At 47.5% G+C, this 22,999-nt stretch overlaps 1 protein-coding gene across 1 annotated transcript in view; it reads right to left on the reverse strand.

The window, feature by feature from the left end:
* Window positions 1-22,999, reverse strand: part of LOC119449778 (uncharacterized) — a 221,539-nt gene that overhangs the window by 97,844 nt on the left and 100,696 nt on the right. Inside the window, exon 2 of the mRNA XM_049665169.1 lies at window positions 6,423-6,591. The gene's annotated coding sequence lies outside the window, so the exon portion shown is untranslated. The remainder of the gene's footprint in view (window positions 1-6,422; window positions 6,592-22,999) is intronic.

The raw sequence follows: 22,999 nt of genomic DNA on the forward strand, positions 1-22,999 counted from the left end.
ACAAGACAAGTGAAACGGACAGAGCATATGCGCTGAATAACGGTACACTCTCCGTTTCCGACGGATTGCAGGCGGAGTCCCGTTCTGTCCGACAGATGACGGCATGTTCTGTCCTGTCCGTTTCCGACAAATTACAGAGTACTGTCCTTTCCGTATCACTTGTCCCATCGTCTGCGGTGTTCACCATGGGGAACATGGTATCGCATACTGAACAAAGTCAAAGTATAAGCTTTCGTTTCCGGTGAGTCGGTGATGAGAAGAATCCGAGGACCGCGCAACGAGTAGTGGAATAAGCGATGGACGTGCTTCAGAATGTGCAGTCACGACGACACATTTTCTTATTCTTGTATTTTGAAGACACAGATCGCGTGACGGCTTCACAAACACATCTAGCAACTCAGAACCTCAGAAATCCTCGCTGCGCGCTTATGGTTACGGCTATCCTTTTATTCGAAAGGAGTCAGGAAGCACTAGGAGCTTGATTTTTCATTTTTTTCCCTTCTCTTTTAGTGTAACAATCGCATGAAACTGGCAGACAATGCAGCAAACTAAAATACGGTGCAAATTGCCTGCCTTCTTCTAACGGACGGTAGAATTAAGTGTAAAACATGTAGAACAAATTGAACTGTTCTACATACCTAGGAAAGTGGACGGAGGTACAGCCGTCGGCGTATAGCTCAAATGCTAAAGCGCCACACCCGACCTGCCATGGTTGTTGCATCGGCTTGCTCTGGCGGCAAGTCATCATTGCTTCCGCCTTCATTTCCCTTTCCCGCTATTAGGAACATCAATTTTAACACAAACATAGCCATTACGCATACATAAGTCAGGAAGTTAAATAAATAGACACCGAACTTCCCATGCGCTTCTTTTGGCCTTACTGTTTGTTGACGTCGTATGGTAGCTATCGCTACACAAGTACGCGCTCGTATATTGGGCGTGTTCAAAAGCCTGTCCATTTGCACACACAAAAAAAGAAAAACAGTGCCCACGCGTTTTGAGTGCGACCATTGAACGTTGCACGCTACATATATATATATATATATATATATATATATATATATATATAGAGAGAGAGAGAGAGAGAGAGAGAGAGAGAAAGAGAGAGATGCTGTGTATAGCAATAAGCGTAAGCCCGACCTCCTAAGCGACTGATTGATCGTCGTGCGCCCGTGAATGTCGTTTCGTTTCCCATATAAGGCATAGCTTTTTCGTGCTCACTCTAGTATATACATGTTCTCTATGGATTAATTTATGGATTTCATGTAAGAATTATACCATAATAAGTGTTTACTGTACCACTCAGAACGCTTCGAAAGAGCGAGAGAACATTCACTTTAATAATCAGAATGTCTCGGTGGCCGAAGCAGGGGTGAGGGTCAATGGTGGAGATCATAAAAGTAAAAAACGAAATATAAAAGAAAGAAGACGTTCATAACCTGTCTGTCAAGCCGGACTCCCGCACGCGCTCACATAATGAGTTGATAGTTCGCCGAGCGTCGGCCTGGGGCAGTGGCGTAGTCCACGCTTCCAGTGGGATAATGCCGCGTTCCTTTTGTTTCTCTCTCACTATCGCGAGACGGGGACAGTCCCACAATAGGTATATTGCTGTGTGCATTTCGTGGTACCACTGTCGACGCCGGACGTCAGCGCTCACGCTGTGCTATAGCCCAGAGACGCGTGGAGGTCGAGTTTGCTTGTGATCAATATCGTTTTACATAATTTATACGAATATACCGAACAATGCCTAGTCACCTGCGGCTGGATAGGGAGCTTCTGTAGCAACCAACAATTAGGGATTCCACATTTATACGGTATAACGACACCGCAGCAGAAGCGATAACAGAAAGAACAAGAGCCGCTCGGTATTGCGATATAAACTGTGTCGAGAGAAAGAGAGAGAAGAAAATGTACTTCCAATTTACATAGTTTTTGCGGGATAGCCCTCTGAAAGGTATGTTAATGATATAGCCAGTCCAAATGGACACTTCGCATGCTCGTATCAGAAAGGTCCGAGAAAGCACACGAACTGATGCGATATGGTGCAGCGAAGTATAATCTGTGGCGCTTGAACATTGCGGCTCGATCTCCAGTAGCATGGCACTGCCTCCGTTGAATCTCAGCGCCTTCCCGCGGCTGAACTGATAACTGAACTGCAGTGACAAATATGTCGACTCGAATGCACTGTTGTGAAGGTCTGAGTGTGTTTGAACCAACATCTCCCCTTACGAATCGGCGATGCGCCTTATTGAAAAGCAGTGTGTCTTCTTCCGGCGAAGGGGGGTGCTGTTCTCGTGGAGTAAAGTTGGATAAACATTTTGGATCAAGATAAATGGGTGGCTAAAGTGCACAAGTACTATCTGTACCTAAATAGCGTGGACACAGAATGGAGGAAGAGGTCAAGAAAGTTGGCAACCAAGTACAAAGTAATTGAAAGTGTAGATAGACAACCAGTAGTAATCAAAAAGAAAAGAAGAGAAACAGAGACAGCGAATTGGATGCAAAGAATTGAAACAAAAAATACCATGGAGAGTTACAAGAATTAGAAAAATAAAATTAGAAGGGAAAATTTGTGCGATAACACGAAAGGAAGTGCCTTGCAATTTGAGGCTCGAGCTGGTTGCCTAAGGACAAAAACATACCGGAGCAAACATTCGCAATTCGATGAGGCATGTGCATTCTGCAGCAAAAATCCGGAGACCACTCAGCACATCATAATGGAATGCGAAGGGATTCACCCAGCGAGACCAATACGTAACGTGCAACTTCCAGAAGCGCTTGGATTTAAAGTAGACGGAAGCATCAGCCGGTCAGTAGTCGAGGTAAGCAAGAGACGTTTAGAGCATTGGTGGAAAAAAAGCACGGTAGAGACTGATACGACCGGATCTATTACAGGCATAGGCAGCGGTACCCGGTAGATAGCGAAGAATAAAGAGATGTATACAAGAATGAGAAGGAAAAGCATTGATAGCATACATGAGTAACTCAGGCAGGCTAGGTGACGATTTGTCCCCGCCCCGTTTCAAAGGGGTAGCCAATAAAAAATCATCTTCACCATCATCATTATCATCATCAGCATCAGCATCATCATCGAAGTCGAGGAACAGTATCGAATCGAGGCCCGCTTGTGAGTAGGGAAGTTAAAGTGTGCGCGCGTCAGTTTCTAAAGCTTTCCCTAATGGTTTGCTTTGCGTTCCCACATCACCCTCCGCAGTGTATGGTAACAAGCAAGGAGAAACATGATTAACCTACCCTCGTCTTCTCCTTCGCCCCATCTGTATTATTATAGTGCGCAGATACTAGACATGCATATTAGGTTGTTCGAGAGCCTCCTGCACTGTATTCGTGCTGGCCACCTGGTGGCATTCCTGATACCGCTACTCCTCTCCTTTTCGCCCTTATGACGTCGGTCAAGGTCTGATTGCAGCCCTTTTAACTTCTCCTTTCTTTGATAAGCATTTTTAATCATCCTCACAAGCCTCGTTACGCATTTCTTTCGCACTCCCTTATCAGCAAGGAGATCGAGAACAGAATTCGGCACAAAAAAGGCAACGCGAAAGAAGCGCCCCTCAGACCTGCCCACTCCAAGCTTGAGCCAGCCAAACGACAGTGTCAAAGCATGGTCATGGCCGAATGGACGCAAATTCGACAAGGGCGTGCATCCCTCCTACCTGCCGGGGCAACACAAGAGGGCGCGCGGGATGTGGGAAGCTCGAATCCCCTTAAGACCAACGCCGTCTTCTCCCATTTCTCGGAACGAGAACAAACGCCCTGCCATCTCCTAACGGGCTGCCATCGATTTCGCTTTGAGGGACGGACAAGCATCAAAAAGTACCCGCGGTCTCCTTTACTTTTACCTCCGCGCTCGTGTTCGTTCCTTTTCCCGCGCGGTCCGCATCATTTCTCTGCTTTTCTTTGCATCCGCTCTGTCGCTGTCAGCTCGCAAACTTCTTCGGCCTGCCTCCAACACGGTGTGGAGCAAGCCAATGGCCAGAAACATCAACAACAGCTACAACAACAACAAAAGAGAGAAATACCCCCAAAAAACAAAGCTGGGACGACTAAGCCAATACGGAGAGCACAATGGCAGTTTGGTCTGTCTTGACGGATCTCGAAGTCTTTGCGGGTCTCCCTCGTTCAACTCCCCCCACTTCGCCTTTGGCTCCCGCCTGCGTTTAGGTATAGCGTCCTTTCTGCGCCCTTTTCTGTACTTTCTTTCGCGCTCGTCGGGGTCTCCGGCTTCATTCGTTTTGCTTGAAAACGAGAGCACCGAGAGGGTCCGTTGGTAGAAGAGAATTCGGCTCGTCGAAAAGGGGGCAATCCTCTCCTCCAAAGGGCAGCAGCAGTAGCAGCAGCAGCAGCGGCAGGGATATAGGAGAAATTGAGAGAGGTGCCGGCAAAACCCTCACGCAGAAGAGAGAAGATGGACGAAGAACAAAGAAAATGCAAGAAGCAGTCTAAGAAGCGCGGAACAGGAAAAGACGGCAGAGGGCAAAGCGGGCCCGTGTCTCCGGAATACTGATCACTACGCGCGCCGAGGTCTGGGATAGCGCAAGCCTACAAATCCTCACAAGACGAAAAGCTACTTGGAGCTGCGGGCCGGCCCTCCGCGAGGCCTCTTCTCTCCCTCTCAACGCCCTCGTCGCTGGCGCTTCTTTCTTACCACGCGTGGCTCAGCCGGCCGGAGCGTCGCTATTGTGTTCCGGCGCCCGGGGTCCGGACGCGCCTTGATTCGCTAAAACCCCGCGGCCCGTTTATCTCGCGAATCGCGACCGGCAACGGCCGCATTCAAACCAATTCGCGGTCATAATCTCGCAGCGCGGCCCCTGGGCCCCGGCCCCGGAGAAGCGCGGCAGAGCCTCACGAAGCCACCGGCGCGGAGTTGGCAAGTTTTCTTTCCGAGACGAAGAAGTGCCTGTTTTGTTGACAAAAAAAAAATAAAAAAAGGGAAGGGCTCTCTGCTTAAGTGGTTTTCTCTACGAACGTTCTCCCTCTATTTTTCACTCTTCCTCAGTCGTATACGTGATCGTTTTTTATTGCGCCAGCTATTTAAGTGGGATTTCGGGGAGAACGAAGATGCTCTGGAAGCACTGTGAGGAGAAGATAAGAGGTATAGTGAATTGCGGCCGAAGTTTGGCGAAATCTTCCAAAGGCATTCAGCATACACTGCGTTTGCATAGCCGTAAACGGCGGATCGCATCAATAAATGGACTTTTTCTAACCTTACGATAAACACAGTTGGTTTCTATCGGAGTCTCAAATGAAATTGACAATGAGTTCAACAACCATCAAATGCGTAGAACACCCCCCCCCCCCCCCAGTTCATTCATTCATTCATTCATTCATTCATTCATTCATTCATTCATTCATTCATTCATTCATTCATAATACGATATTGCGATAGCAATCGGGCGACACACAAGCAAGAAACAAACTGAGGCAACCCGCAAGACAGTAAACCAAAATATAAGCCTCCGAGACGAGATTTCAGGTTGCAGTGGGTTATGCATTCCCACGCTGTACTGTACATAGTCGTAGCACTTGTCAACGAAACTTCTATGGTGCCATTGTAGCTACAGTGGCGGCGTTGAAATCACGCATCTGGGGCGAGCATTAGACAAACATTCTTGGAATGCACTCGTTTCTGTGCCTACCGACAAAATAGGCGAAAAATAGAAGCTGATTGTGCTTTTATTTATTTATTTATTTATTTATTTATTTATTTATTTATTTATTTATTTATTTATTTATTTATTTATTTATTTATTTATTTATTTATTTATTTATTTATCTTGTTGCCAGACGGTCTCTCTCTTATCTGTGCGCAGGTTTGAGAACGTGCTGGCCAATCACAATCATTTATATTTACCCTCGTCAGGAGTGGGTCGCGTACTGCCCGCATCCTCGAAAAGCCTCATAATTCCATCATATCTGCTTCCCTGTGCCGGCTCCGAATCCATTTCCACAGGTTTCTACTTTGTTGCTTTAACAAAACATATTTGATTAGTACTTCTACGCTTCACCTGCGCTCGCGTGTAGTACCATTCTTCCTCTTACTTTCAGCAACAGTTTTCTTTTATCTTTATCCGTAACGCATTGTTATCTTTCTATTCCTTGACGCATTTTTCAAACCTTTCATTTGCCCGTCACGGACAGAATGCCCATCTTGCGTAGTACTATAGACACTCAAGAATGTAAGTGGTTACTGCGATGTTAGCTCGCGGTGAGAGGGGCTTGTATATGTTTTCCTCCTTTTTTTTTTGTATTGTAAGAAGCGTAACTTAATCATACAGTTCAATTTATTGTTCTTCCTTACTGTCCCTCTAAGTTTTCTCAGGTACTTTGCATTGCCATCTCCGAAGTTCTTCGTATAACAAGGGTAGCGTCACCAACGTACTGGAAGTACTCGTCAATCGACTCACGTTTACGGTGGCTTGATGCGAACAGAGTCTGTCACAGCCGGTTATCCTGGCATGGCTTGACGAGCGACGAGTCTTGCTGTAGAAGCGTGACGATGGCACCGCTTGTCGCGTCAAGGACACTCGTCAGCATCGGTTTACAAAGCCAGACTGTGAACCATCCGAGCGCCACCTGGAAAATGGTAAACCAGACAAGAACAAGGAAAGTTGTTTTACTCGAAATGCGCCAAATCACTTATGCGGAAGCCCGCAAGATGGACCAAAGTTCGTGAGAGGAAAAATAAAGTGTAATCCACCCGAGTGTCGATTGATTCGGCCTCGCTCTGCCGATTGCTAAACTCTTGGTTAGCTGCTTAGATGCTAGAGCGACCGACCCCGGGAAGATGTTGGTCCCTGGTTCGATTCCCGGGTGAGGGCAATTTTCTCTTCAACTGCGTGGCTTTCTTTATGAGAAACTCGTATGAGTTTCCTTTGAATTTCCGTGCTATATGGTTGGCTGGATGACAAATTTCTCTTTTACTCTCGATCTGTAAAGCGTATATCAACGAAAAAATGTCAGAGTTCAACTAATGTTCTAGTATTATGCTAAGCATACACCAGCTCTATCGCTATAGTGGAGTAGCAGGCTATAAAATGCTTAATTTTGAGAGTAATTGAGCGTAGTACTGTATAGGCACTCAAGAAATGAAAGTGATTCCTGCGATGCATACTCTCAAAGTGTAATTTAAACGTAAATGAAGAAAAGCGTAGGAAGGCGCGTTCTTGCTTAAACGCTGAAGTGCAGCTAAGCAGGAAAGAAAAAAGAAACTACGCAAGCCCGACAGTAAGAGGGCGTATTTTGTGCTTAGACCGTACTTGTGCCGTTGTATGCCTTTAAAAAACGTCTTACAAGTAAAAGCAATCGGCAGCAAGATCTATATGCCCCATATGTGTGCGCCAGGGCGAAGCTAACTTTGAATACAAATCAAGGAACCATACTAACTGGCAGCAAGAAACTTGGAGAAAACAACATATACTACATCGGCAGTTGAGAAACGGGCCTCTTAAAGCAAAACACAGGTTACTTTATGTTTCTTGTTTGTTTTTTTTTTCCCCCACGCGAGTCGAATCAGAATACGCGACGACCCAATTTTAATGTTCGCAAACATGAAATAATGAATGCCCCTTAAAATATAAACGCCGTAAACAACGTGGACACATGGCGGATTTATAGAGAACGAGAATGAAGCGACGGAGAGGCGATCTCGAATTAAGACAGGTCGCCCCCATCACCGCTAAGGGATATCCCTCGGGCTTCGATCACGAACAACTTCGTTCGTCTTGGGGCCGCCCGAGACAACGCTGGATATATATATACGGAACGGAGGCTGAACGATGGTTCTCGATGTGCTGCGCTTATCTTTATATGTAGGAGGCATCACGCCACGCTCCCTCTTCCGTGCTGGCCTTCTCGTGTTTACGCGTGGTCGTGAATGATTTGACACCGGAGAGGAAAATTGCGCGCGATCCGTTTCGGCTCTGTCGCGAAGAGGCGCCGCTCCGTGCCACAGCTTCCGTCACGGCGTGTCGCCGCGCGCCAGAGCGAGCAGGTCGCAGTGTTTCTTTTTTACGTTTGCCTTCTTTCGGTTTCTTGCTCGTATTCGTCAACGGCTGTAGAATTAAAAAAAAAAAAAAGCGGAGAAAACGAACGGGAAATAAAACACTGAAACTGAAGAAACAGACAGCGACGCCTGCGAGAAACGTATAACGTACGCCGTTGTATTATGTGAAGTCGAAGGGAGGCAATCCGCGTTACGTTCTCCCGGGAAATACGATGCATCCGGCTATACGTCGTTTGCGTGGCCGTAATTATGAGCGATGCGCTCCTTCTGTGAGCCGTCGGAAACCTCAGCCGCGATCACGCAATCGCGAACGGAGCCGGTTCGGTGTGTGGTTACCCGAAGGAATAGAAAGAAAAAGAAAAAAAAAAGGCTGAAAGAAATAAACCATGGAGTGGCAAAAAAAAAGAAGAAATAAAGGAAAAGAAAGCTTGTGGTGCTGTATTCCTCGCCTCATATACATTTGCGGACTTTCACTTACGGATGACAAAAAGAAAAGAAAAAAAATGAATGAAACGCCCTTCTTGGAATATAGCACAAATTGTTTCAATCGCAATTAGCCTTCCGAATATTATGGCAGTACGATTTCCCAACATCGTTTTCGTTCCGTGAGATTAATGGAGCATGCCTCGACATTCGATGCGTATAGGCTCGCATAATAGTGCGTCGTTCCGCAGTATATCTCGTATTCTCGCAGGGCCGGCGTATTGGCAAAAAACGCATCTGTCTCTATATTCAGGCACTGCCACTTAAAGACAAATAATTCGCTGGTGTGTTCAGTCCTCAACAAATGGAGCAGAGGTGAGCTAAATGACTCCTATCGTTGAGACCATCTCCCTGTTTACCGGGTGAGTGGCTGAACAAGGTGCGCCGAATTGTAATGGCTGTATATATAGTAGGGTAAATGAAACATTGCGTATATTTCGCAAGATGTCTATGTCTGTATACCGGCACATGCCTCGAGTGGCTCTTGAGCAGGTGGTTTGCGCTACAACTGGTGGTCGCTCAATTAGGTATTGAGGAGGGAACCATGATGAATAGAGAAAACATAGACAACATCCAATACAAACAACAAACTGAGAGAAAAAAAAAGAATACGAATCACACATAGAGGCACTGATAGGAACGCCACATATGCTTTCGCATATACTCATCGCTCAAGCGCAGTTTGCGGGGGCTCCTCCAATTTTTACTATTGACTTTTGGAGCCAAATTGGTAACACAAAAGATACAATCTGCACCCCAAAACTACAGGATCATCATTACGCCACATTACTGCAAACAGCGAAAGAGCCGAGGCGCGATAAAACCGCAACGAACCCACCGTGCTGTGCCCTGTACGATCTCTCGCTCCCCATCTTTTGCGCTACATATCTTTTTTAACGCGCTTGATTTGCCACAATGTATACTCTCTCTCTCTCTCTCTCTCTCTCTACCACATTAACCAGTTTTCAGTTTCTTTACAATTATTGAGCGGCAGCACGTTGCTAGCTTTTAACTGGTTCTGCAGTTCAAGCGCGTTTTGCTGACCCAGGGCTTCACCGAACGTGACGCGGAAGTTGAAACAGCGCGCGTAAGATCTCACTCGAGCGTATACAGACGTGTACTTCTAAAGACGAAGAGAGAAGAGGGGAAGAGACAAAAAAAAAGCAGTGCGGTGTTTTCTTCGTTGCTCGAGCAAAGCCGTATAAATATAGACTTGACGAGCTGTAAACGCGGTGTTAACCAAATGTCGCATTATATTCTTCCGGTAAATAAAAGCGATTTACACTTCCTTTACTGGAAGAAGCCGAAAAAGAGACAAAGAACAAGACGGTTAGTTTCGCTTTCTTCCTGTCTCGCGCTGTAGAACAATAAGAGAACGTCATTCTCTTTACGTATAAAGATAAACGCGTTCTCTCACTTTTTCTTTTCTTTTTTTTTTTTGTCAAGCGAGACAAAATACTATAAGAAGAAGCAAGAAGTGGGTATAGCGAGTGTGGGCGGCGGGAAGAAAAACAACGGCGCGATGACAGCCCACGATCCCAAGATCGAACACCACGCCTCGCGTCTCCGCCTTATAACACACGAACCGCGTCCCTGAGGCGAGCCTTGCATTTTCGGGAAACGCGTCTCTCCGGATCGCGCGCGCGGCGCAAGACAAATACGAAATCGAGCAAGACGGAGAGGTGTAATATCCGATGAATGCAAAAAAAAGGAGATAATAATAAAAACTGAGAGGCTGGCACCGATAGAGCTCACAAATATATCAAAAAGCGCGAGCGATATCAGCTACAGTCTGCCCAGTGCTATATATACAAGAACGCATAGTAGCTGCTGATCTTGTTGCAGCAACACTGAGACTCGTGTTTCGCTCTTCCCTCGCAATTTTTTTTCTTTTTTTTTTCTTCTACTCTCAGTGACTAGGGAGGATCAAGAGCTGAGGGGCTCCCTATGGCCCCAGGGCGCTGTGGATAAGTAGAGGAGAAGTATGACTGGGAGGGAGGGAGGGAGGGAGGGAGGGAGGGAGGGAGGGAGGAGCTCTCCTTTCCACCATCTCGACAGTATTCATGGCATAACAGTCGTAAAGGGCGGAAAAGGGGAGGGATTGATTGAAAAGGGTGGAGATAGATAGATAGATAGATAGATAGATAGATAGATAGATAGATAGATAGATAGATAGATAGATAGATAGATAGATAGATAGATAGATAGATAGATAGATAGATAGATAGATAGATAGATAGATAGATAGATAGATAGATAGATAGATAGATAGATAGATAGATAGATAGATAGATAGATAGATAGATAGATAGATAGATAGATAGATAGATAGATAGATAGATAGATAGATAGATAGAAACAAGAGAGACAAGCCCGAGGTGACACATCGGGACGCAAAATAATAAGCAGAGGGGCGGGCACTCGCAGTCGATAGCGAACAAGTAAAACGGAGGCCATGTGCGCGTTCGCGGGAATTGCCCCGAAGCCAAGGGGCCTATATACACCCCGCCGCCTTTGCCGCCGTGGCGTCGACTTCCCATTTGAAAAAACAGTTGAAAAGCATACCGCCCTTCCGCGCGACGCCGCGCACCGCACAGAGCGCGAGGAAACCGCCGAGCGGTGCGCGAACGAGGGTTGGGGATCGCGAAGCTGCGCATTAAAAAAAAAATTAAATAGAAGAAGCCACCAACGAGGCGCACTTCGAAGTGCCCTTTGCTCCGCGTGTGAAAACTGCAAGCGCAATAAAGAACACTAGAAAGCAATATAAATAGAACAAAGAAAGAAATATAGATAGAACAAAGAAAAACGGAAGAAAGGAGGCTGGAGGCCGGTATAGTGGCAAACCTGGCCATCCGAGAAGGGCAGGAGGGGGGGCAAGCCCTCATAGGTCGACGGCTTATTTTACCGCCTTATCGACTTTCGCGCGCGCACCACGTGTTTACCTGTCCGCCGTGTGTTTCTGACGCTTTCTTCTCATTTTTTCTTTTTTTTTCTTTGTCCATCGTAGCCTTCTGTTTGGCGCAGAAAGAAACAGGAAAATAGACGAATGTTGTTCATGCGAGCGCGGCATCCCATTTTTCAGCCCTCGTTTGTTTGGTTTTGCTCTTTTCGCTTTCTCTCTTTTGTTTTTTGTTTCTCCTGGACATCGGTGGCAATTCGGGGAGGTGTGCCCGCGGGTTATACAATAGACGACTTTGTGAAGACAGAGGGAGCCGGAGGAGCGCTCGTTTATAGATGAGGACAAAGAAAAAAAAATTTTTTTTCAATGGCTGCAACTCGACTGGTGCGCTATAGAAACGAACAAACATTCAACCTGCAAAGCGAGGAAACTCGCGAAGCGCGAGGCTGCTAGGGTAAGGTTAAAAGGTTCTGAAAAAGGCAGCTGAACTACGGTGGCCGTAATGTCGAGCTCCCAAAAAAAATCCGCGAAGTCCGCGTGTCCACGGACGTTGAAGGCGAGATCAGCGTTTAAAGCGAAAGAAAGAAGTAATAGGCGTCTGTGTCTTCCATTATGTGTAGACCAATGGCGAGACCATTTTTCTGTCTCGTTCTCCCTACTGCTCCAGGCTACTACTCCGAGAACTGCCTTTCTTTTTCTCTCTATCTCTCTCTCTCAAGCTGCTTATAGGCCGCTGATGAACCAATATAAAGGAAAACGGGTTTGTGTTCCAAGCACAAAATAGAAAGAAAGCGAGGAAAAAGAAAGAAAAGCCCCGGGGCCCGCGCGGTCTATCCCAGGAAAGGCACGCTTAGCACTTCGCTGTTCTTTTACCTCTGGATATCGCATTACCCCAACTTCCTCCCGCCCCCTCCTCGATGACGCCGGATGCTGACTTTTTTTTTTTCTTCCTTCACCGAATTTAAGATGAGTTTATTTTACCCGCACGCTTGCTCGGGTACGCGTTTCCTCGAAAAGGCTGTATAGCGACGCCATAAAAACCAGGATCAGTGCCTCGTATAACACTTTTTCTTCCGAGTCCGATGCGAGGCTGTATACGAACTGAGATTCGCTGAAAGAAAATGGGCTGTCGATGACTGTAAATGGGATCCGCCAGTCTACGCGCATTTATTTCTGCGCAGGTTTTATAAGAGCGGCGTTTATCAGCGAGCTTTATATCCCTCCTGATGATTAGGTAGCTTTCCAGCGAGTATTTCATCGGGGTCTCATATATATATATATATATATATATATATATATATATATATATATATGGGTCGTACGCAGCAGCGACAAGATGAAATGACTACTCACGTTTAACGTTTCAACCTGTCGGTACGGCAATAAATAATACCTGGAAAGTATGTCACAAGTGCGAGATGTCTTGTTGGTGTTACGTGTGTGTTGTGAGCACTGCTCGTAATTTGTTTTCGCCGTCATCTGTATGTGTCACCACCAGTATTCACAGATACGCAGTTCCAATATGCACGCATATGTAAGGTGCCGCACTTATCTCTAGCCCCTCTCCTCGACCTATCCCCCTTTTCCCAGTGATCGACAACTCAAAACCTACTGCAACGGTGTACAGTATAAAAAAAAATGCGCTCTTAAAACTTTTTTTTTTTTTGTTGCTCCCCACATTTGAAAGAAAAAAAAAACAGAAAAAAGCTATACGCGCGTATTTAATGCAGTAAATGTATCCGACATTAACGTAATTGGTGCTCTATAACCTTGTACAATTTGAGCGCTCCCTGTTGCCTACTATTGCGGTGAACATTTGCAACGCACAAATAGTGAAATAAAATTCTGACACCACACTTCTGGCTGGCTTTTATCAAATTCTCGTTATTTGCAGCCATACGTACCAGGCATACTATTCCAAGCATTTGTAGTACTAAGTTTATAAATGCATTTCAGAATTGGACGCTATACTAGCCATTAAGGCTACTTGTCCAAAGAAGTTGTGTGTAATCTGTACGGCATTTTATCGTGTGCCAATTCAACCAACCAACCAACCAATCAATTAATTAATTAATCAATCAATCAATCTCAAAAGCCCAACACGTTATTTAACATTACTCTTCCATGGTGTTCTGTCTCCTGTACATGTTTTGTGTGTCTCCCCTTTTTCGTGCAAAATTCTTTCACCTCTGCAACACCCTCAAAAGTACTCATCTCATAGTCGCGTAGTATTCTAAATGCTGCAGAACTGCTGCATTGTAAACTATAACGATGTGGAGTCATGCACGTATACGCTTACCATTCTAGCTATACAGATTCTGCATTGCTTTAAAACGCCGTCCTCCAAATATCCAGCAACGGAGAGACCCAACTCAGCTAGCGCTTTTCATCATTAACTGTGCAGCCAGACTCTAGGTGTGTCGCAAAAATCGAAGGCCAACCGGGCGATGCACAGCCGCCAGTTTCAGTAGCAACTACACGCATGAAAATGGAACTGCATGTTCGATTATACACGGAAATCATCAGTTATCCGTTGACTTGTGCTTCGTGAGTACTTAATAATGTATGAGAGGCATGGATAGCGTGTAATTACTGCCCTGGAGTCCTTGTTGACTCTGTCCTGCTGCGGCTATCTTTGTTAGGCTATTTGCTGCCGAACATTTTATTCCGTCTTCATATAAAAAATTGAAGACCTGGTATGAGCAACATTAGTGATAGAATTGCGTGGCAATACAACCCGCATATACCGCACGTCATATATAGCACGGCATGGCATATAGCAAACATAATACCTAAATATATAATGAACTTCACGCCGATGCCATGCCAACAATTGTCTTTGAAGTCAGGCTAAATGATGAATACGTGAAGGCGTATACGTTCTCCGTATCGGAGCATCAGCGCATAAATGAAGTGGAAAGCCGCTTTATGGTAATGCTGTACGGTGCGCGATTGCAGGCGGACGACTGTCATCAAATACGGTGTCGCCAATATTGCCGGCGGAGAACGCTAGTTTTCCGATGGTGCTCCAGAAAAAAAAACAGAGAGAGAGAGAGAGAGAGAGGTGAAGTGGTGGAAATATATTTTCTATGAACATCGCCAAGTGCTCAAGGCCCACACATCAATACTCTTCGACGGCCAGGGTTGTTGCTGTGGAGGCATCTATTCATTGGTGCCAGAAAATCGTTGACGGTTCTTAGTGGCATAAATTATAGGTGCCTTCCGTATGTACTCGATACTTCAAAAATACCTAGTTTAACCCGTTTTTCAAGCAACAAAAATACTGACAAAAAAGAGGCATATTTGTAGCATCTCAAACACTGTTTCAAATGTGGTACATTGTTCATTCTCTTAGGACGATGGAAAAAAATTGCGATTATGCTATTAGCCAAGGAAGCTGACCAGTGCCAGACAGTTGCCGCTATGTGGATTCAGCGCATTCGTTGGAATTCATGTGAAGCACAGGCCTCGGCACTCAGTAAACGAACAACTGAAACCGCGTTCCAATTTAACGTTTAACTTCCTAACTTGCAACACTTTCCTAATTTTTTCAGTGTGCATATAAAAAAAGAAAGAAAAAGAAAAGACGCGAAGAACACCGGCAACAGTGCAGCAGGTAATGTCACATCCAGGTAAACGAACCACCTTCCGTATGCCAAACTAAACCCCTATTTCCGCGTTTCGTTAAACGTGCTCTGTTCTTACGTGTCACAAGCAACCACTCCAACTGGAAAAAGAAAACAAAAAAATCGCCTTTTCTGAAACCTCTCAACGACCTCTATCTCGCTCTGGAGCCCGAAAGTCGATGTAAAATGTAAGACGAGAAAAGCCTCCTTTCGCGTGCGCTACGCTTCTCTGCAGGGCAGGCACGCCTTCCGCTGTACGTTTTCAGTATGCAGGCCACGGGGCCAAGCCGCTTCAACGCGAATCAAGATGTAATTTTGCACATCGCTTCCTCCCTCTCACAAATCGAGAGACACACACACATAGGCAGATATACACCGCTTCTTGTTTTCTCTCTCTCTCTCTTTTTTTATTCGTCGTCCATTACACTCTGTACGTTCTGCGTTGAAAAGGAGCATGAAAGACGCCAACTTCTCGCGCGCAAAAAAAAAAAAAAGGGGAAACGGAACACGACGACCACGGAAATAAAAAAAGACGGCCATGTTACGGCAACTTCTATTTCCTTTCGATGCTACTCGAAGCGCAAACTCGTGCCTTCACGCGCGGCCACGGCGTCTCTCGGTCTCAATTTGCATCCGGAGCGTGTTTACCGGTCGGCGGCGCTCCTCCCGATTTTGCCTCTCAACCGGAAAAATGTAATAAGGAAAGGAGAGGCCTTAACCTCGCCGCCATCTGTTGTTCGAACAAGCGGCAAGCCGGTGGCGCGGCGGTTTTGCATGCAAAAAGCCTCTCCGAACTAGAGCAAGCGGAGCACATCGCCCCTCTCCCCTCCACTTCTGTCGCATTCACCCTCTTCTCCCTTTCCCGTTCTGTCCAAGAATAACAAACGTGCCGCAACGCGCTGCATCTTCATGCGGTGAAAGATCAGACGCGTTTCGAAACGATCACTGGGGGCGCTCCCGGAAACTCATCATCGTCGATTCGAGCAAAGGGAAGGCGCAGTACGAAATGAAACAAACACACGCGCGAGAAAAACGAAGTTAAAAAGCAGGTTATGCGGTGAGCACAATAGGAGAGGGAGTATAGTAAACAATAAGAAAGAAAGAAGGAAAGAAGGAAAGAAAGAAAGAAGGAAAGAAAGAAAGAAAGAAAGAAAGAAAGAAAGAAAGAAAGAAAGAAAGAAAGAAAGAAAGAAAGAAAGAAAGAAAGAAAGAAAGAAAGAAAGAAATTGCCGTTCCGGGACGAAGACGAAGCGCGGCGCACTGCGGCAACTGTGTACTACGACTAAACAATGTTATAGCAGCGCCCTCTCTCTCTCGTCTCCCCTCTTTCTCTCCGTGGCGAAAACTTATTTTATCTTTCCATATTATCAGCAACGCGCCCCATGCGTGGCATGTCTCGCTTTTCGAGATGCGGCGAATGCTCTTACACTCACGCCTAAACGTAAGCCCTCATCTCTCACATTCCATCTATACGAGAACTTCAAATACAAAAGAGAGAGAGAGACGCCGCAAAACGATAACACGAAAATAAATGGTACTCGGCATACAAGTTTAACTCGGGACTCCGAACGTAAAACGTTCTCTGTTGCGTCTTGTTTCTTTCGACAACGTTCCGTCTATCTTTTTTTTTTTCTTTATTCTCTTTAACTGGGGAGGTACACGCCAACCGAACAGGCCTAATTCGCTCCCATAACTCGGGCGACATCTGCAGGATGGGGGACCAGCGACATCAAGCACACCTGCTGCTTCGACAATGAACGCCGCCTAGCGAGCGCCATGCTATACCCTCTCGCTTAGACTACGGCAGCCCCTTCTGCTTACCTCCTTTTCCTGTTGTTGTAGATTGTTTTTCGCTTCCGTACAAGCACTTGCGGCGGTGCTCAACCCCTCCTTTTCTTTCGACCTTCTTCTTCTTCAGAGCCGCGGGCCGCGTCTAGACCATACTCGCAGGCACAACAGCAATATCGGCGGTGGCGTGCTCGCCTGCTAGTTGCAGCAGCACGCCTCGTTTCGCCAAGCTACGTACAGCTAACTCGCTCGCTGCCAACGACGACGCTGACTGGATCCTTGCTAGGCCGTGTCGATCGCTTCCCGCAGGATACGCCGCTGCTCTACAGTGCGGCCGACTTCTCCGGCCGTGTTCGCGCGCGTGGCTTTGCTATGTCATAGCTTCGGAGGATGCGCCGTAATGCACTATGCCCTAGAGAACGTGCGTGTCGCTTGGCAGACGTGTAACTTGCGCTCTGTCTTCTCGCACTTGCTCAAATGCAAGCCTTCTTGGGCGATTTCATATTATCCATGCTGAGCGCAAGCGTTAAACGATGCCGGCGAAGTCAAATGCCGTAAAAACACGGCCATAAAAATTCAGGCACCGCCCACCTATTGAAGACTGCCACTGTCCATGGGACATCATTCGAATGATTAAAAAAGAAAGTTATATAAAACCGTTCGTGCGTTTCGCATTCAAACAAGAATGAAAGTGCTCTTATTGGTCTTTTGAACTTAGCTATTTTTCGGTCTGCCTGCATCAGTCCAGGCGTAAGGCCACTGTCACAAATGCTGCTAAGGAGTTGTATCGGTTTGGCCGCATCCGAGCTGCAGTTAACAGGTTCCGTTTTAGTCTATCAAACACGAACAACTCCGGCGAGCTTTGTCGCCGGTAGCGTTGACGGCCAGCTGGTTTCGTGCAACGGGAAATGCATAGTCCTTATATGCATATGTGGCCGGGCGGGTGCCGTCGTTACTTTATATGGCTTTACAACGCCCCGTAATAAAATCGGTCACAAGAGACTCTTGCAGCTCTCTAACACTGCGAGCATGATTGGCAAATATGGCGCGTACAACTATACGTTTATTCACCACTCTTCTTCAAGCCCTTACGACTGCCAACGATTCGTCCTACCCGCTCTTTCACCGTCACTGCGTACACATCATTCTCTTCTTTTTAGCCCATAACAGCATTTCGTTAGTTAAAAAATAATAAGCGAAAATAAAAAGAGAGAGGGAGAGAAATAAAGAACAAGGAACTTATTACATATTATTCCGCCAAAAACAATCAAATGTGATCGATAACACCAAGCCGTCGGCTTGCGTTCCTCTGCTGAAAGCCGCATATTTTCATGCTCGTTCAACAAGGCATGCATGCAGTGGAACCATCAATTACGTGGCTAGCGTATACACGTACACGCATAAATCATATTAGAGTAATATCGTGTAGAACCCACGCGTGTACCACCAAAGCCTGCCAAGGTAGATATATGGCTCGTGACTCAACATATTTTGAAGGTCATTCAAAACGCACTCATCGCTCTAAGAAAGAGGGCTGACGCAGGGCAACAAAGAATGCTCGAATAGCATTCTTAGCCTACCTCAGCCACTTTGGGTTTATTTATATAACCTCTTTACGCCATTCTTTAATGGAAGAAAATTTTAAAAAAAGTTGTTCAAATTTCTTTGGTGCTGCGTGGAATAGAAATCGCGTCGCACAGTAGCCCGACATTTTAGTGCTGTTCTACAAATGCCCGCGGCCAGCGAGGTATTCATTCTCAGCGTTAGCGCGCACCGGCAGCCGCGCAAAAGGAGGAGGACTTCGCGCGCGCACTAAAATATATTTCTGTTAGCTTACCGTTAACTAGATGCAGAAAGCAAAGAAAGCAGAGAGAGAGAGAGAGAGAGAGATTGAAATAAATTGTGGATTTCCACGGAGGTGGCATGAACGCGTTGCATTCTGAACCCTGCACGCGTGACTTCTTTTTCTTGAAGACCAGCGCAAATTACAAGCTCGAGGCACGTATCGCAGGGTTATATAACTAATTAGTTCATGCTTTTCTTTTCTTTTGTTCATTCCTACCCCTTTCTGTTTCCTAGCAATAACAGCAGTGCCGTTAAAAGGCCCATGACAAGCCTAAGTAAGGAAACTGTATGTATGTATGTATGAGTGATTATTAAACAGGAGGAAACTGCGCGCTGTTTCTCTTTAGCGGAGCTGCTGTGGCAGTTGTACGGCGTTGTTATCCAATCGCCTTGCGGCCCGCGTCAGAACAACCGAGTGCCGGGCCGGCAATCCTTTTTGAACCTCGAGGCCCCGGAAGCAACGAGCAAACGCAGCCAGCCGAGCGCGATCGCAAACGTCGGCACCAGAAGCCATAACAAGACGAAGAAGAAGAACAAGAACAAGAAGGACCGAAGGGAGCTGGGGCATCCACTAACAAGTCGCCGGGCCACCAAGTTTCAACATCCTTCTCAAATGAACTTTTGCCTCTGCGTTGCACCCGCGCAGCAAAAGCACGGCATCCACTACCACCACGCTCGGTGCTTTGTATGCGCGCGAGCTCGCGAATGAGGTGGGCGGCTTTGCCTGCGTACGCAGTTCTCGATCGTCGCCATGTGGAAAGGAAACCCCGGTGAGAGAAAACAGCGGCGGTCGGTGGAAGGCCTCGCGTTTGCTGCGCACGCATGAGAAGTGATCGCGGAGCACACAGACGCACGCTCGTACGCTGTCCGTGCAAAAGAGAAAAAGAGTTCGCGTGCTAGCCAAGCGGCGCACGGGCTGACGACGACGACGAGGGGGCGAACAAGTGGGAGGAGGGCCCAGAGAGCCGGGGCTTCGACAGAGAGCTCGGCATGCCGGCCCGCGCGGCGCTGAGGGACTGCGAACGGGAATGCCGGCCGGTGATGTGTGTTGTTGCGCGGCGCCGCGTGTGTGTCGGCAGCCGCCGGTCAAAGGTCAGTGGACCGTGTCCCTGGGAAACGCCAACAGGCGGCTCCCCCCTTTTCGACGCGCTCGAGCGAACATCAGCCAGCGAGCGAGCAGCAGTCCAAGGTTCTCGCTGTGGCGGCGCCGACTGCGGCGCGCACGCCGATGAGGCCCCCGAACCGGAAGCCGGATGCTGCCGCCTTCTTCTCCGCCTGTTTGTCTTTCGCCTCTCTTTCTTCTCATCGGCTTCCTTCGGGCGGTGTGTTTGCGCCCCTGCTTTGTGTCTTCTCGGCGATGGCCGGAGCGCTGCCGCAGCGTCGCGATGCAAGGAAGTGACAGGGGTGCCTTCGTACGCGCGCCAAGGTCCTTCACTCGCGCCCTCGAGGTTCGTGAGAGCCACCAACGCCCCCTCCCCCCATAAGCTGGCTCGCTTTGAATCGTGACGTCAAGCGGAAAGGCCGACGGTTCACGAGAGAGAAGGGAAGAAATAGACAAAAGGTGTGGAGGTTCATCAGACCGGCATATGTGGTTAGGGAAAAGAAAGAGGGAAAGGATGATCATTACATGCGCGCAGTGTGATGCGCAGTGTACTGCTATATAGATGGTCAATCCGGCCGGTATAGACTTCACGCACCATAGAAGCGCTGTTGTTTAGGAGCGAGCAGTGGAGAAGTACCGACCTCCTAAAGTATCACGGAACCGATCTATAAGAAACTGGCGAGTTTGCCAGTATTTAAGGTTCACAATGACTCAACCCAATAGTGTTTTCTTTCTTTCTTGGTCTTCTTGGGAGGGTGAGATGGGCAAAGTACAAAGGTTCTTTATGTGTCTGAGAAATGCAGCAGGGTTTCGGAGAGGTGCGAAGATTACCGTGTTTGCTCATTCTTAAGCACTTTCATTTGGCATGGTGACTAAAGGACACGGGATTCCATTACAGGGTATGGTAGCTCTTCAGATTCGACGCACATCTATAACGACACGTGTCCCTAGCTATTCCGACTGTATTGTGTGATAATGGACACCAAAGGCTGCCTCTAGTGATGCTACGACGAAATAAACAAAATATCATGTACCTGAAAGCTTTGCGCCAGCCTGAAATAAGTACGGGAAAAACAAGACTCAATGCACTGTTCTGTTAATCTTTCTGAAAATTAATTGAGCTCAGAACGGCGCGATTGTCGGCACGAATAGAGAGTAAAAAAAAGACTACACTTTGCACTAGATAACTCGCTCGTTTATTCACATCTCGTGGTGGAAAAGCGAAAGCCGAGGCTATCCACTGTTCATCATGTCTAGTTGGAACCATCTAAGCGAAAACTACGCACTAAATGAAAACAGGACTTTCCATTTTCTTTAAGCATGCATTAACGACCGTTAAAAGCGTATGTCTTCTTACCAGGCCTGCTGCTAAGAAAAAAAAAACTAACTCAGCCGCAGAGGACGAGCTTGGAACGACCGTAAACAAAGCGTTGAGAGAAAAGAAAAAGAAGAAAACGACTCCAGGCTCGTTAAAAAAGCAGTCTTAAGCAGCGTCTCGAAGGGCATGCGGCGTGTTAGATGACGCACGGAGTTGCAAAACGTGCAGAAATAAAAGAATACAAAAAAAAGAGTTGTTAAGTGCTCTGCTCAAGGCGTAAACTAATAAAAACTTTTAGTTGCTTTAGCGCGCCAGCGACTCTCAGACATAGTTCCCCTTGTTGTCGCGCTTTCTCCCTGACCCAAGCGAGCGGAAACGTCTTTGCTCAGCTCCAAAAGAACCGGAAGCTTTTCTCAGAGCGCGGCCACCATTAAAACCATAGCGCGAACTCTATGTTTCTCCGCGCAGAGTGTGTGTAGCGTCGGCGGAGAGCCGAGCTCTTGCCTTGTGTGCCCCACTTTGCAGCCACCGGCGAGGAGGCGGCAAAGACGGGAGGAGGGCGGTCTCGGTCATCCCTCGCCTCGGCTCAAAAGGAGGCCGAATACGGCGTCGTCATGCCACGGTCTCGGGCGCGCGAGGACACGCGGACACTTCGCCACGCGACCGCATCGCTTCCTGCTCCGCGCTCTAATAGCGGGCGACACCGCGAGCTTGCATTTTTAATGGCCGCCTCCCCCCCCCCCCCCCCCTCTCGCCTGTAAGCGCGCCGCGGCCCCGAAACGAACGACGCCGCGAAAGAGCTCATTCAAGCGTGCGGGCCCGCGGCGTTGGCACCGCCTGACCCGGCTATCAGTGTCCGCGGACTTAGGCTTAGCGATGCGACGACGACGACGCGCGCCTGTACACACACACACACACACTCTGTTCCGTCTCACGCGCAGCGCCGCCGTGCAGTGTGGAGCAAGGTATGCGGGCCGTCGGCTAACAAGGAACGAGAACCATGGGTCTCGAAGGAAGAACAAAGGCTCGACTACGTGTGCGACACTAATCCTGTACTCTGATCCTTCCGTAAAACCGGTCTCGCGCAGCGGACGATTAGAGGCGTACGGCGTACAAGCCCTGCATGCCTCTGGTTCTCGTTTCTGATCGGCCGATGCGATCCGTTATAGGTTTGGGTGCGCTGCACGCAACTGTTTGTGTGGGGCGTAAGCACGCGGAAACGACAGGCGAAGAAACGCACGCGCGATCCAAGCAATAAAGCCGAAATTATGTGCCGTATATGCACGACCGCTCGTTAGAAGTTACAATGCGGAGGAGGTGACGCCGTTTTCTTGTATTCGTACCCCCCCACCTTGCTAAGTTAAGACCAGATCTTATTTCTTTCTGTATTTATTTTTCGACTGGAAGAAGCGACTGAATTACCGCCTTGTTGCATGCGCGAGCGACACTGCACTCACGAAACGCCGCATGCATCAGTAGTTTTCCTTCGAGGACGAACACCTTGCGCGTGGTGCGTAACTAAAAGTCTCTTACGCTGTTTTCACACGCGGCCTTAAGTATACCTACGAGAGACCGCTGTCACCGATGGGTGCGGAACGCGAGACAGCATGTATAGGTGTACGTATCTGACGGCGTAATGATTGACCGAGAGTTGAGCGCACCAGTTCATGCCAACGTCAATGCCTTTAGTGTAACTCAAACATATTACGTAATTTGCGCGAGTCAGCTTCCCGTAAGCCAGAAGAAAGGCGCTCACAAGCCTTCAGCCGATGAATACCTACAGCAACAGCAGGTAGGTGAGCCACGTTGACCTTATACCGCTGATTACTCAGCTTTGCCACTCGTTTATGCGGCATCCGAAACGCCCTTTTTTTAGTCCTCATTGCAGCATCAGCTATTGAGCGCTCATGCGCGATAA

This window comes from Dermacentor silvarum, chromosome 4, assembly GCF_013339745.2.
Source record: "Dermacentor silvarum isolate Dsil-2018 chromosome 4, BIME_Dsil_1.4, whole genome shotgun sequence".
NCBI lineage: Eukaryota > Metazoa > Arthropoda > Arachnida > Ixodida > Ixodidae > Dermacentor > Dermacentor silvarum.